Source organism: Lactuca serriola, chromosome 5, assembly GCF_051521515.1.
Source record: "Lactuca serriola cultivar US96UC23 chromosome 5, Lser_US96UC23_V15, whole genome shotgun sequence".
Taxonomy (NCBI): Eukaryota; Viridiplantae; Streptophyta; class Magnoliopsida; order Asterales; family Asteraceae; genus Lactuca; species Lactuca serriola.
Window position 1 is genome coordinate 32,626,446 of NC_136412.1, and position 12,096 is coordinate 32,638,541.

Here is a 12,096-nt window from a genome sequence, read left to right on the forward strand (position 1 = left end):
ATTAGGAATGGATGACCCGCTTTAAATCTTCCAAAACCTTCCTTTTTAAGGTAAACCCAGTTATCAACCTTCTCTTTTCACAGTTCAACCATTCGCTTTTGACCCAAATCTTCAATCATCCTTCTTATCACACCATCAATTTCTCACTCCATCCCTTCGTTAATGATTCCAAATTAATCTGACATACAGTTTTCGAAATCAGTATACAGCCTTGGACATCAAAACACTCGATTTCATCACTTCGCTACTCAACCATTCAACCACAGTCTTCACTTTTTGTTACTCAACAATTTTGTTACAACAATCAGACCAACGAATCAACCAACAATATCAATACCAAAATCATTCCTTCGCTTTTAGCTTTCAATCTTTCGATTTCAAGACTCGGTATCAACTAAAATTGATATCAATGACTCTAAATGTTTCGACCATCGACCTGTAACGATTCCGTATTGACTCCAAACAAAGTTGTATTCTCCTCGAACTACAATCAACACCATACCATCAAATCGAAATCGAAATCGTTCATCAAAACATCATTCAACTATTAACCCAAACGAAATCAAAAGAATTACAGTCAACCTAAGCCTTCGCTTTTAATACAATGGCTTCGTCGACCCAACTTCGATTTTCAACTCATACCGCAGCTTCTCCTTGATCAAAAATTCCAGTTCATCAAACATAAATAGATTTATCAATTCGATTTTCAGATCAATTTCATCCATTCACAACAATTTTCTTATGTCCATCGTATGTTCGTCAATTGTTTTTGTCAAATCACTCAAAAAATACTTATCAATTCAATTGATTGCTAAGATATCTAACTAAATCGATTCAAGCACAGTAATCGATCTGTAAATCTGAACATCTAATTTGTACCAATCGAATTAGAAAAAAATTTTGAATCGATAAAGTATGAACAAGAACTGCAATCGGAAAGAAATCAAAGCAAATAATGCATTTGATTGAAATAAAAAAATCTGATATCAATCTCAAGGAATCGATCAAGATATTCCATGATTTTGAGATACAACTTGTAAGATTTAGAACATAAGACTCACAAATCTATTTATCTTGAAGGAATAAATGCAACGCATCGGATTAAATCAATCTCAAGTAAGTTGGACTCGAATTTTGATTAGATGAACATTAAACAATGAGAATTGGGCTCAAAGTCACGAATCTATGAACATAACGAACCACAAAATTAATTGGGCTAAAAAAAATGAACATTAAGTGATTTAATTCATTATGGGCCAGATTTTGATTCAAATGAACAATTGCAATTTGAGAATTGAATCGAACAAAAAAATGATTGGATCGGGTATTGATCAATGAAAAAATTATTGGATCATAACAAGTGGGTTTTTAAAAAAAAAATTGATCCAACGAGTCAAAATGATCAAAAATTCAAGAGCGCAACGCACAAATCAACGAGATTTAGAGAGATCATAGAGAAATCGCCATAAATGCTCCAGTTGTGATGATTGTAGCCAAAACGAGAATCGTTTCTTCAAAAAAATCATGTTGATCTATGAAGACCCGCTCTGATACTAATTGATGTGAATTATGAGCATTGATTTGGCATGCAAAATTAAAGAACACACAATGAACATGGTGATTTCGGTGTTTAAGAGATGCATTCGATTATGAAAGGTGTTTACAAAAAAGGATCTAGATCTAAATCCAAATAATTAACATACACTAACACACTCAATGTTACATCTCTCAAGCACACTTCTACATGTGGAATGAACCCACCTTATATAGAGGTGTTATATATATATATATATATATATATATATATATATATATATATATATATCATGTCACAAGGCTACTTTTGTTGGGTTTTGAGCATTTTAACACTCCTATGGTGTACATGCAACCCTAAATACCTTGATCTATGTTTTCTCTATTATACATTTAAATATGAATATTCCAAGGTATTACCCTAACTAGCATACAATCTTTGATACTTGGGTATTAAAATAGATAGAATACATACCTTGTTGATGTAGCTTGACTCCATGAACCTCGAGAGCCTAGTGCCCCAAGTGTGACACCTCAAATGGACTGAGACATGGATTATAATCATTCTCTTTGTCCATCTATTGTTTCCCGATTTCCGATTTATAATGACCGACTGATTGAACAAATCAAATCAGTCCTGGCTTGGCCAAGCACTCACATGTGTCATTGCTAAATAATCGAGGGGCCCACATATATCGCTTTTATCCCGAAGGTAAAAGGAATGGATAAACTTCGACTCATATGGCTTGTTTACTACTTGTTGAATCATACACAAAGGCACGTTGTAGCGTCCCAAAAATTCGTACTAAAATTTTTTCTTTGAATCATTACTAAAACCATAACCATAAAACATATCATAAACCATAACATAATTCAGAGTATTAATTTCCAAAACATATTTTCATTATCAGAGTAAAACATCCTAGGCTATCTAATCTATGGTGTGTGTCATGCGATCATCCCGAGCTCTTCCTTCCGCTACCGGAAGTACCTGAAACCAAAACTGAAAACCGTAAGAATGAAGCTTAGTGAGTTCCCCCAACCTACCACATACGATGCATAAATACATACTGCACATACTGGGCCACGCCCGCTATTCTGGGCCTCGCCCCTACCTCGGGCCTCGCCCGCTACAACGGCCTTGCCGCTCTAGGCCCCTCCTGGCTTTGAGCCCCGCTCGGATACAGATTTGTTTCTCTTAGGCCTCGCCTGTCTCTGGGCCTCGCCCGCTAACAACATAATATAATTAGCATATAACACATAACTGAACATACCATACTGTATTCCTGTCCTTAGGCCTCGCCTGTCTTGGGCCTCGCCCCTGTCCTGTCACTAGTGAGTCATGGAACCCCGTCCAAGCTCCTACTGTAAGTGAGATACGGGACCTCGCCCACACTCACCTCCCTACCAGGCATATACATGCATCACACAGACAACAAGTATACTCTATCACGCAAACCCTTCCTTGGGCACCCACCCGACATCAGACCTTGGTCCTGAATATCATACTAGCAACCAGTGCCTAGGGCTAACCCCCAGGTCTTCCTTTTCATAACTACATGGGCCGACATTGTGGCCGTAGACCCATTCACATAAAAGGGAAAACTCACTTGCACTGCTGAACTTGCTGATAACCCCTCTGGCTGCTACCCGACAACTTTCTAAACTGCTGCTCCTCTAACTCCCCGAGCTACCAATATCAATATAACACTTAGTCTAACTATCCTCCGAAAGTCAACTAATCAACTCTGGTCAAAGTCAAAGTCCTGGTCAAGGTCAACCTTTCGGGTCAACCCTACTCGCCGAGTCTGCCTACTGACTCGCCGAGTTCATACGCTCAGAGTCCTTCCATTCGCGACTCGATTCACCGAGACAGCCCCTGACTCGCCGAGTCAACCGATTTCCGAGTCCTGTCCTGTCCAACTCACTGAGTCCCCACTCAACTCACTGATTCGAGTCTTAACTTGAAGGGTTTGGGGTTTCGAGACTTGACTCGTTGAGTCCAAGAACAGACTCACCGAGTCCAAGGCAATCTTCAACAGACTCGCTGAGTTGTTCATCCAACTCGTCGAGTTCATCTCCATCTTCATACTACTCGCCGAGTCTATTCAATCCTATATATTCAGAGACTTTTGAGTCATGCATGGACTCCAAACTATAGATCCACTCTTCTAAAGCCTATTCGTCACGTAAAGTGGCAAACTTTACGTGTAGCTAAGGAGATCTAGGCTCAAAACACTATAAACTAGGGTTTAAGACAAAGAGGCTTTACAATCAACCCATAGACTGATGTTTTATGATTCTCTAGGCCAAGATACACTTAGATTTGAAGTAGCAACTTCAGATCTGGGCTTCTAACTCGAAATGGTTCTTAATCTTGCCCTAAAAGCCCCAAATCTCTTGTTAAAGGTTGATCTATATGCAAACGAGTGAAGGTAGCGACTCATTACCTTCAAATGCTCTGGAAAATTCCACAAACTCTGGATCTACTGCCAATCCTTGAATCCCCAATGGTTCCCTTCTTCCTTCTTCCTTCAAATCGCCCAAAATGGCAAGAAAGCTTGAATGTGCAACAATGGAGGCTTAGGTTTTCGTATTCTGGATAAGATAGGCTATAAGGAACCCAAAGGGAGAGCATGAGATGCTTAAATAGTGCACAAAGTCCCGGATTTAGGGTTTCCCCCTTCAGACCGGACTCGTCGAGTCCTCTTTTCCGACTCGCCGAGTCGACTACTTAATCGATCCCCGGATCCAGCTCCGACTCGTCAAGTTCCTCCCTGGACTCGACGAGTTGACCCTTTGACTTAGGGTTTTCTTTCCTTTTTTTGCCTTTCTGATCTTGAGTGTTACAACTCTCCCCCACTTAAACTAAATTTCATCCTCGAAGTTCGCTATGGCCAACTGACCTATGATCTGCCTCCAACACTCTGTCTGGGAAACCTAACAGCCGCTGGCTACCTTTGTTGGCCTTCCGCCTGGTCATTCTGACTATCATTAATCCTTGCGGATAATATTCTCAGGTTTACCCCAACCCTGACCATCTTGGAAACACAACTTACTCAACTGACAATCCTTCTGGTACTCCCCGAGTACTTATGTTGGACCTCCTAGGGGTTCACCCTCTCTTCCTTGTGTTTTCTGGCCTTCTCAAAGCAACGTTCCATAACCACTACCTCCCCTATCACTGTGAAGGACCTATCCTCCACTAAATCCATTACTCTCGCTACTTCCAGTATGGGTCATTACCGCCAGTATCCACTGGACACTTCTCACTACTATAACTTAGTGCTGAGCACCCATCGATCAACTAATTGTATTCTACCATAGTCTACTTACCATTACCGCCACTGACTGAAAATCCTGCTGTACCTTATCCGCCTTTCGGATGAACCGAGACCACCCTAGTCCCTACTAATCTATCAACATCGGGATTACCGGCTCCCACCGGTCGCTAGCCCCAACACAAACTCCTAGTCGCTCCCCGCGACTTCCGCAGAAACTTAGGATACCTAATACTGCCCTCCTCTACTCTGCTACTCTGGCGCTACAAGTCCTGGGATCCTCGATCCCCTCACTTGACCCTAAGGTCCTTACCAGGTCCCACCTGTGCTACTAAAACTCACGGGCCTCGCCCACGGGTCTCACCTGACTATACTACCGATCAACCCTACTCACAGGTCTCACCTATACTGCTACTCACCTACGGGCCTCGCCCATGGGTCTCACCCAACTACATCCTAGAGCGGTCTTTTCCAAGGTCTCACCTCTCTAGGCTATGCAGGCAAGCTCCATACTATTCTCATCCACTACCCAATCCCGATTCCTACATGGGTCACTAGGAGGTAAGGGCCTCGCCCCAACTCCGCTAACTAGGAGATACGGGCCCCCACCTATTCTCCGCTAACTAAGCTGCTAGGGAAAGCTACGGCTTACCCGTAGTCTTACAACACCTTCCATGCTAACTGACCGCTAGTGAATGCTACGGCTACCCCGTAGGCTTACAACACTTTCCACTTCTGACTGCTACTGGAGAATGTTGCGGCTCTCCCGCCACTCTATAATGCTCTACATGTTGTCCCTGCCACTGACTATTAACACGAAAGCATCCCATGCTAACCGTTCTCAAGATCCTCATTCTAACTCTTTCGATTCCTACAGGCGATCCTCCAACCCAAATTCCAAACCCGATACTGACTAATTTGATTACATGAACTAACTGCTGAGAAGTCTCTCAAACTCCCAACGCTGAACTCTTCAATCCATCAATCACTGTGCTACTTCTTTTCCTTCTCAGAGGTCGTGTACTCATTTTGGATCTGCGTGCTCTTACCCTTGTACACTTGGAGGGTTCTCCCCCACTCTGATCTTGCTTGTACCTTGTAGCTCGATGCTTGAGAAGAATTCTCAATCTTCTCTACTACTCTGAAATCGATCTATTGACAACCCAAGCTTGCCACAGCTAGGGATCTAACAAGTCCATTACTCAATAACACCTTCCTGAATCCAGCGGGACACTACTGATTCCTACATAAGCATGCTATAATTACTGCATCGTAAGTAACTTGCTTCAACAGGGCACAACCCCTAACTACCAGTTTCCCGGTCTCATCTCGGCCTTTCCCGAATTGAGTACGGATCCTTTGCTTTCAGTAGTACGAGCCCATACTACCTTCCACATTTATCCGTACTTTCCTCAAGAACTAATTCGACTCCACCAGGTCCCTTTTCCGACTACTACTGCTCCCAGCACTACCTCATCCTAGGCTTACCCTAGGGAAACCTCTGACTCAAACCAAACCAGTCCTCAGCCGCTGAAGGCCTGCTTGTGATTCCAATTAGCCATCACCTAGATACCATCACATGTGACGAGGCTCAGATAATCCTTCGAGTAAAAGACTCGTCCCTACAACGGTTGGACTCAAACAAGAGCTGCGCAATAGGGCCAAATCCAGCACTCTGAGATTATTCAACCCTGATCACATGTGACGTGACGTATTCACCTAATGGCTAACTCCCATCACTCAGCATCCCACAATGCACAAAGCAAGCAGCATTCAGACAAGGGAAAATCTAACCATAACATACTCAAGCAATCATAATTTCATATCAAGAATCTGTACTAGCATGCAACATAAGCTCATAAACTCAGGCATAACCTAAACAGGCTATCCTACTACTGTCTAACCAGTACTATCATGCAGCTCGAAAGCACATATAACAGGCACATAAGGCATCCTCCCTAGATCCTTAGTCCTAATCTAGCATGTTGTTCTACTAAATGATAATCATAACATAAACTTGTATGGGTATTTTGGGGTACTTACTTGAGCTCGGCCGATTGCATGCACCACACCCCTTTTCTCTTATAAAAGTTCTTTTCTTTCTGAATTCTTTTTGCTTTTCTAAAACTGTACATACTCGGCCACGCCCGCTATTCTGGGCCTCGCCCCCTACCTCGGGCCTCGCCCGCTACAACGGCCCCGCCGCTCCAGGCCCCGTCTGGCTTCGAGCCCCGCTCGGATACATATCTGTTTCTCTTAGGCCTCGCCTGTCTCTGGGCCCCGCCCGCTAACCACATAATACAATTAGCATATAACACATAATTGAACATACCCTACTGTATTCTTGTTGTAAGTCCCTAATCTGTCTGTGTATCAATCAAATCCGTTTGATGGTGTGGAATCCCAATCAAACGGATGATGTCAGATCAAATGGAAGAGAAGGAGAAAAAGAATATTAATAATCTTGATTGTATTGATGATATGAATGAAATTCCTTACAATAGATTCTCTCACACAATATGCTCTCTCTTCCTCTCTCTCTTGGCCGTACAATCTCTAGGGTTCGTCAATCCGTTCCTCACACCCTAACACCTATATTTATACTTGGGAGTATGGGCTAACTGAACTTGGGCCGTAAATGGGTTTACGGCCGTAAGGTGTTTACGGCCGTAAACTCAACCGTAAACTCATAAACATTACAAAAAATACATTTGCCTAGAAAAGTAAAGTATAAACCATATTTTGACCCAACAATCTCCCCTTTCGTTTATAGCTTTCTTTTCTTAATGACCCAACAAGCTCCCCCTAAAAAGTAGTTGGCTCTTCTTGTCAATCTTCAATGGGAGCTTTGGCTTCAGCTTTAATCTTCGATGACTTCACGACTTCGAGATGAACTTGATGAATCTTCAATGAATGACTTCATCTTGAGCACTTGAACTTTTCTTCAGAATTTGGCATTAAACACACATTGGGTGAGGAGGCTTGACATACTGATTCTTGAAAGATGGCGCTTTCAGCTTACGAATCTTCAGAGAGAACATCAGAAAGAACAAATCTTCTGGATCACTTCAGCAGGTTTAAGATAGCAGCAGACTGATTGAGGAGGCTTCAATGTAATCCGTCACATAATCTTCAATTTCAGCTTCACCTTGCTTCTGGGGTTGAAATATTGAATTTGAAAGAATAATCTTCATTTCTTGCTCCTTTGAATGAGAATTCTTCGATGCTCATGGACGAAGCCTTTGGCTTAGAAATCTTTAACACAAACTCCATGAGTTTCATCTTCACCTGAAATCACTTTTCAAGACAAAATAAAACTAAAAGAAAACTTAGCACACAAATTAAAAAAAAAAAGCAAAAATATTTTTGGATTTTTCATATTTTCTGAAAAAGAAATAAAACAGAAATAACACTATTTTTAATTTTTAATTTTCTGATTTTTTTTAAATTTATTTCTCCACTAATATTTAAATTAGAAGAACACTATGAACAAACTTAACAAAAATCAAAGTAATAGCTAACTTTAAGAGTGATTTGGGATCAAAGTTGTTGGACAACCTTATTCCACTTGCCGGTACCCTTATCTTCACATCTTTGTCTGATCGATCGCCAGTATTGTGGTCCACTTAAACACGAAACATTTGTGACAAGATTTTGACAATTTACCAATGACATGATACATGCATATATCTAATTATAGCTTTATTATCATGATTGGCCCTAATTCTTAAATAAATTTTTCTTAAGACCATTTAACTGACTACAACCAGGGATATTGTAGTCCACCTAAATCGAGCATCGAGATCTACAGACAATCTGTATGTGTTCAATTTTAAGTGTGCTAGAACGTGTTTCCCGCTTCCTGATATGCCCCAGCCATCAAGAACTTCCAGAGTACTCCTTACAGTGAGCAGACAACCATTCAGAGAGAGGATAGATTCAGAATTCTATTACTTATTACTTCAGAGGAATTGAGAAATAGAAGGTTGCATATGCTGTGTACCAGGTCGGATTAGAAGTCACGCAAAGGAGACAACATATGGCTAACAGATGAGAGGACTTTCATATATATAGTCTGCAGAGAAATAGAGTTACATATGTTGTGTACCAGGTCGGATTTGAAGTCACACAAAGGAGACAACATATGGCTAACAGATGGAAAGAAAGAAAATGATATTCTACAGACCTAATTTATCGGAATTTACCAGTCGCCCCATCCAACCGGAATTAAGGACAGAATCCGCACATCGAGGAAAAGTGAATCCACAGTTCTAGATACGGGTTATTTAATGTGACCGGCAGATTCCCATGTATATCTCCCTGCTCAACCTATCCGAGCGTCATGAAATCAGGTTAAACGGATCTAACTAGGTCAAAGTTTGTCAAGTCCTTAAATTCATTAGGTTCAACTTTCCCTAGTCAAGTCCATTTAAAATCTTTCGTTCCTACCAGCGCATCGAGCACAGAGCGTAGACAATTCAACTTAGGTACGTTACGTAGATTCAGATTGCCCGTTATCACTTGCCAATTTCATTTCCCAAAACATCTCCTACAAGCACATTCCATTAACACCACATTTTGATTTTCTGATTTTCTAATGTTTTTGAATTTTTTAAAATTTTAAAATTTTTGTTTTGTTTTTATTTCTCGCCCTAAATTTGTGTATAGGAAAGAAACTAAAGTAAATCGCAAATTTAAACTATCCTAAAACAAAAATTAGTCTTTAAAGCAAATCAGCTTAAGAAAAATTCAGGAGTATAGAGAAGAAAACGCATACTGTAATTCACCGATTGAATCTGCATTTAGAAGGTCTGAGAACAGCAAGCATAATCTCAAAACAGATCCGAAAATTCTTCATGTCATTAAGCACTAACCCCATTTGTGATCTCTTCCTTTCTTCCTTTCCCGAAAAGGACACATACTCTCAACAAAGGTCTGAATGTTGTACAGTTGAGAGATGTCCCCAATCGTACGCCAGGAGCAGCCACTACCAACAAACCGAAGTCTGATGATATGCCTCCATAGCTACTCCAGCACAAAGCGGGATCAGTTGGTCTTTGGAACCCAGTCCATTTTGAAACTGGGTCGACCTTTGTCATCAACGCATGATACTCTCTCCCATGACATATCCTGCTTATCACAAACAGAAGATGTAGAAACGTTAGAAGCATTAGAAGATTTGGGAGTTTTCACCTTCGGTACCCATCTATATTCGGGTTTAACCCATTTCTTGTTCGATCCGATGGGTGCCTCGGCACTTGCTTTGGAACTTGAAGCCGATCTTTGAGATGACTTTGACTTAGCCGGTCTTTGTTTCACTGGAGCATCTCTTGGATTGGGCTTCTTGACCGACACTCCCTTCTTGCCCTTGGCATTCGGATTCTTGGCCTTGTGGGTTTGATTCTTTGCCTTCTGTGCGTTCCAGTCAACATTGTCTAAACATGAACTGGAAGGATTTATTTTGAAGTATCTCCCACTTGGAACGTTCTGCCGGCCTTGAGCATAGTAGGGAGCGTATGCGCGATTTGGACAGTTTCGGGCAATGTGTCTAGGTGTTCCACAGTGTCTGAACATGTCTTTTTCTTCACTGTGAAGTCATTTCTTCCTGCCCCTGGTGGCGTATCCTTGCCTTGTCTCTTGTTTTTCCCACACGCATAGTTGCAACAGGCACTCTGTTTCACTGGAATTGGTGGCCTGTATTTCTCAACGGCAGGTTGATTAGAAGCAGTTGAGTTCGAAGAAACAGATTCAGAGTTCAAGGAGATGTTGGTTTGTTCAATGGTGTTCTCCTTGTTCTCATCCTCTGCTACTTTACCTGCGCATAAAGTAGAAGCATTAGCATTTTCAACTTGAATGCCTCCTGACACAAATCCAGCTGGTTTGCCATATTGAAGATGTGGCTCCCTGTCAGTTTCGTCCTGTGTCATAGGGATGGATGTGTAGTTATGATTATAAGGAGGAGGAACACTATCATACCCTAGACCCTTGCTTTGATTTTCTTTGAATTTTAATTGGGTTTCATATAAGGACTCGACTGTCTTACTTGACGCAGAATAATTTTTGAAACTAACGTCTGTTTTTCCACACTTAATTTTTAAAGCGTCAAGTTCTTTAGTTACAGCAGCAAGTTGTCTCTTAATATAATCATAATTTTCACACTTGTTGCTATACTCTTCCTGAAGTTTCCTAAAGCCCTTGGTGTTTGCTTCTAATTCAGCCTTCAGGGGTTTCTGTCCTTTCCTGATTTGATATCCTTCATATCTCAGGTCCTCAACTTCTCTTTTAAATAAATTGATTTGTTCCTGAAGAAATTTAATCGTAGCTTCACAAGCTAGAGTACATGTAACTTCAGTGACCGGAATGTTTTCAGAACTCATTGTTTTTCTACACTTCAAAGCATCAAGTTCTACAATTACATCAGCAAGACTAAGATGATTGAGATCTTTTGTCTTCTTGATGATAGCTACGTTCATATCCCACGATTTTGGAAGTGAATTCAATAGCCTTTTGTTTATCTCAGATTTGGACAAGAAGATCCCAACTATATTCATCTCAGTAGTGAGTGTGGTAAATCGCTGCAACTGAGCTTCGAGGGTTTCTCTAGGGATATAATCGAAAATGTTGAAATTTTGTCTTAACATATCCTGACGATTCTCTTTCATGTCTTCAAATCCCTTGTTGACCTCAAAAATCAATTAAAAAGCACAACTAAAAGCCAAAATCAAACTTTAAAAGTCAAACCCTTTGATTATAAAAGTCAACCTTAAAAGTCAAATTTAAAAAGTTAAACTCAAAAGTCAAACTTGAAAAGTCAAACTTAAAAGTCAAACCGAAAAGTTAAATTTGAAAATTTAAAAGTTAAACGAAAAAGTCAAAGTTTAAAATCAAAGGTCAAACCTGAAAGTCAAAGTCAAAATTTAAGGTCAAAAGTTAAAAAATAAAAGTCAAAAATTAAAATATAATTTTATTTATTAATTTTAATTTAATTTAATTTAATTATTTATTTATTATTATTATTTTTATTGTTATTTTTTTATTTTGGATGAAAAAAGAATTTAGAATTAAAAGGAATTGAATTTGGGCTGAAAGTGTAAAAAATGCGAAACTTGAAGCGAAATATACGGGTTATGTTTTAAATTTCGGAGGAATGAAACAAGAAGCTTTGCTAGTTGAGATGGTAAGGCGCTGTGTTTGGGAGTTGGAGGTCTTGGGTTTGATCCTCGGCACCTCCAATGTGCGTCTTATTTTTGATGCGATGCGAAGCTGGTTGCGAGGCCGAGGT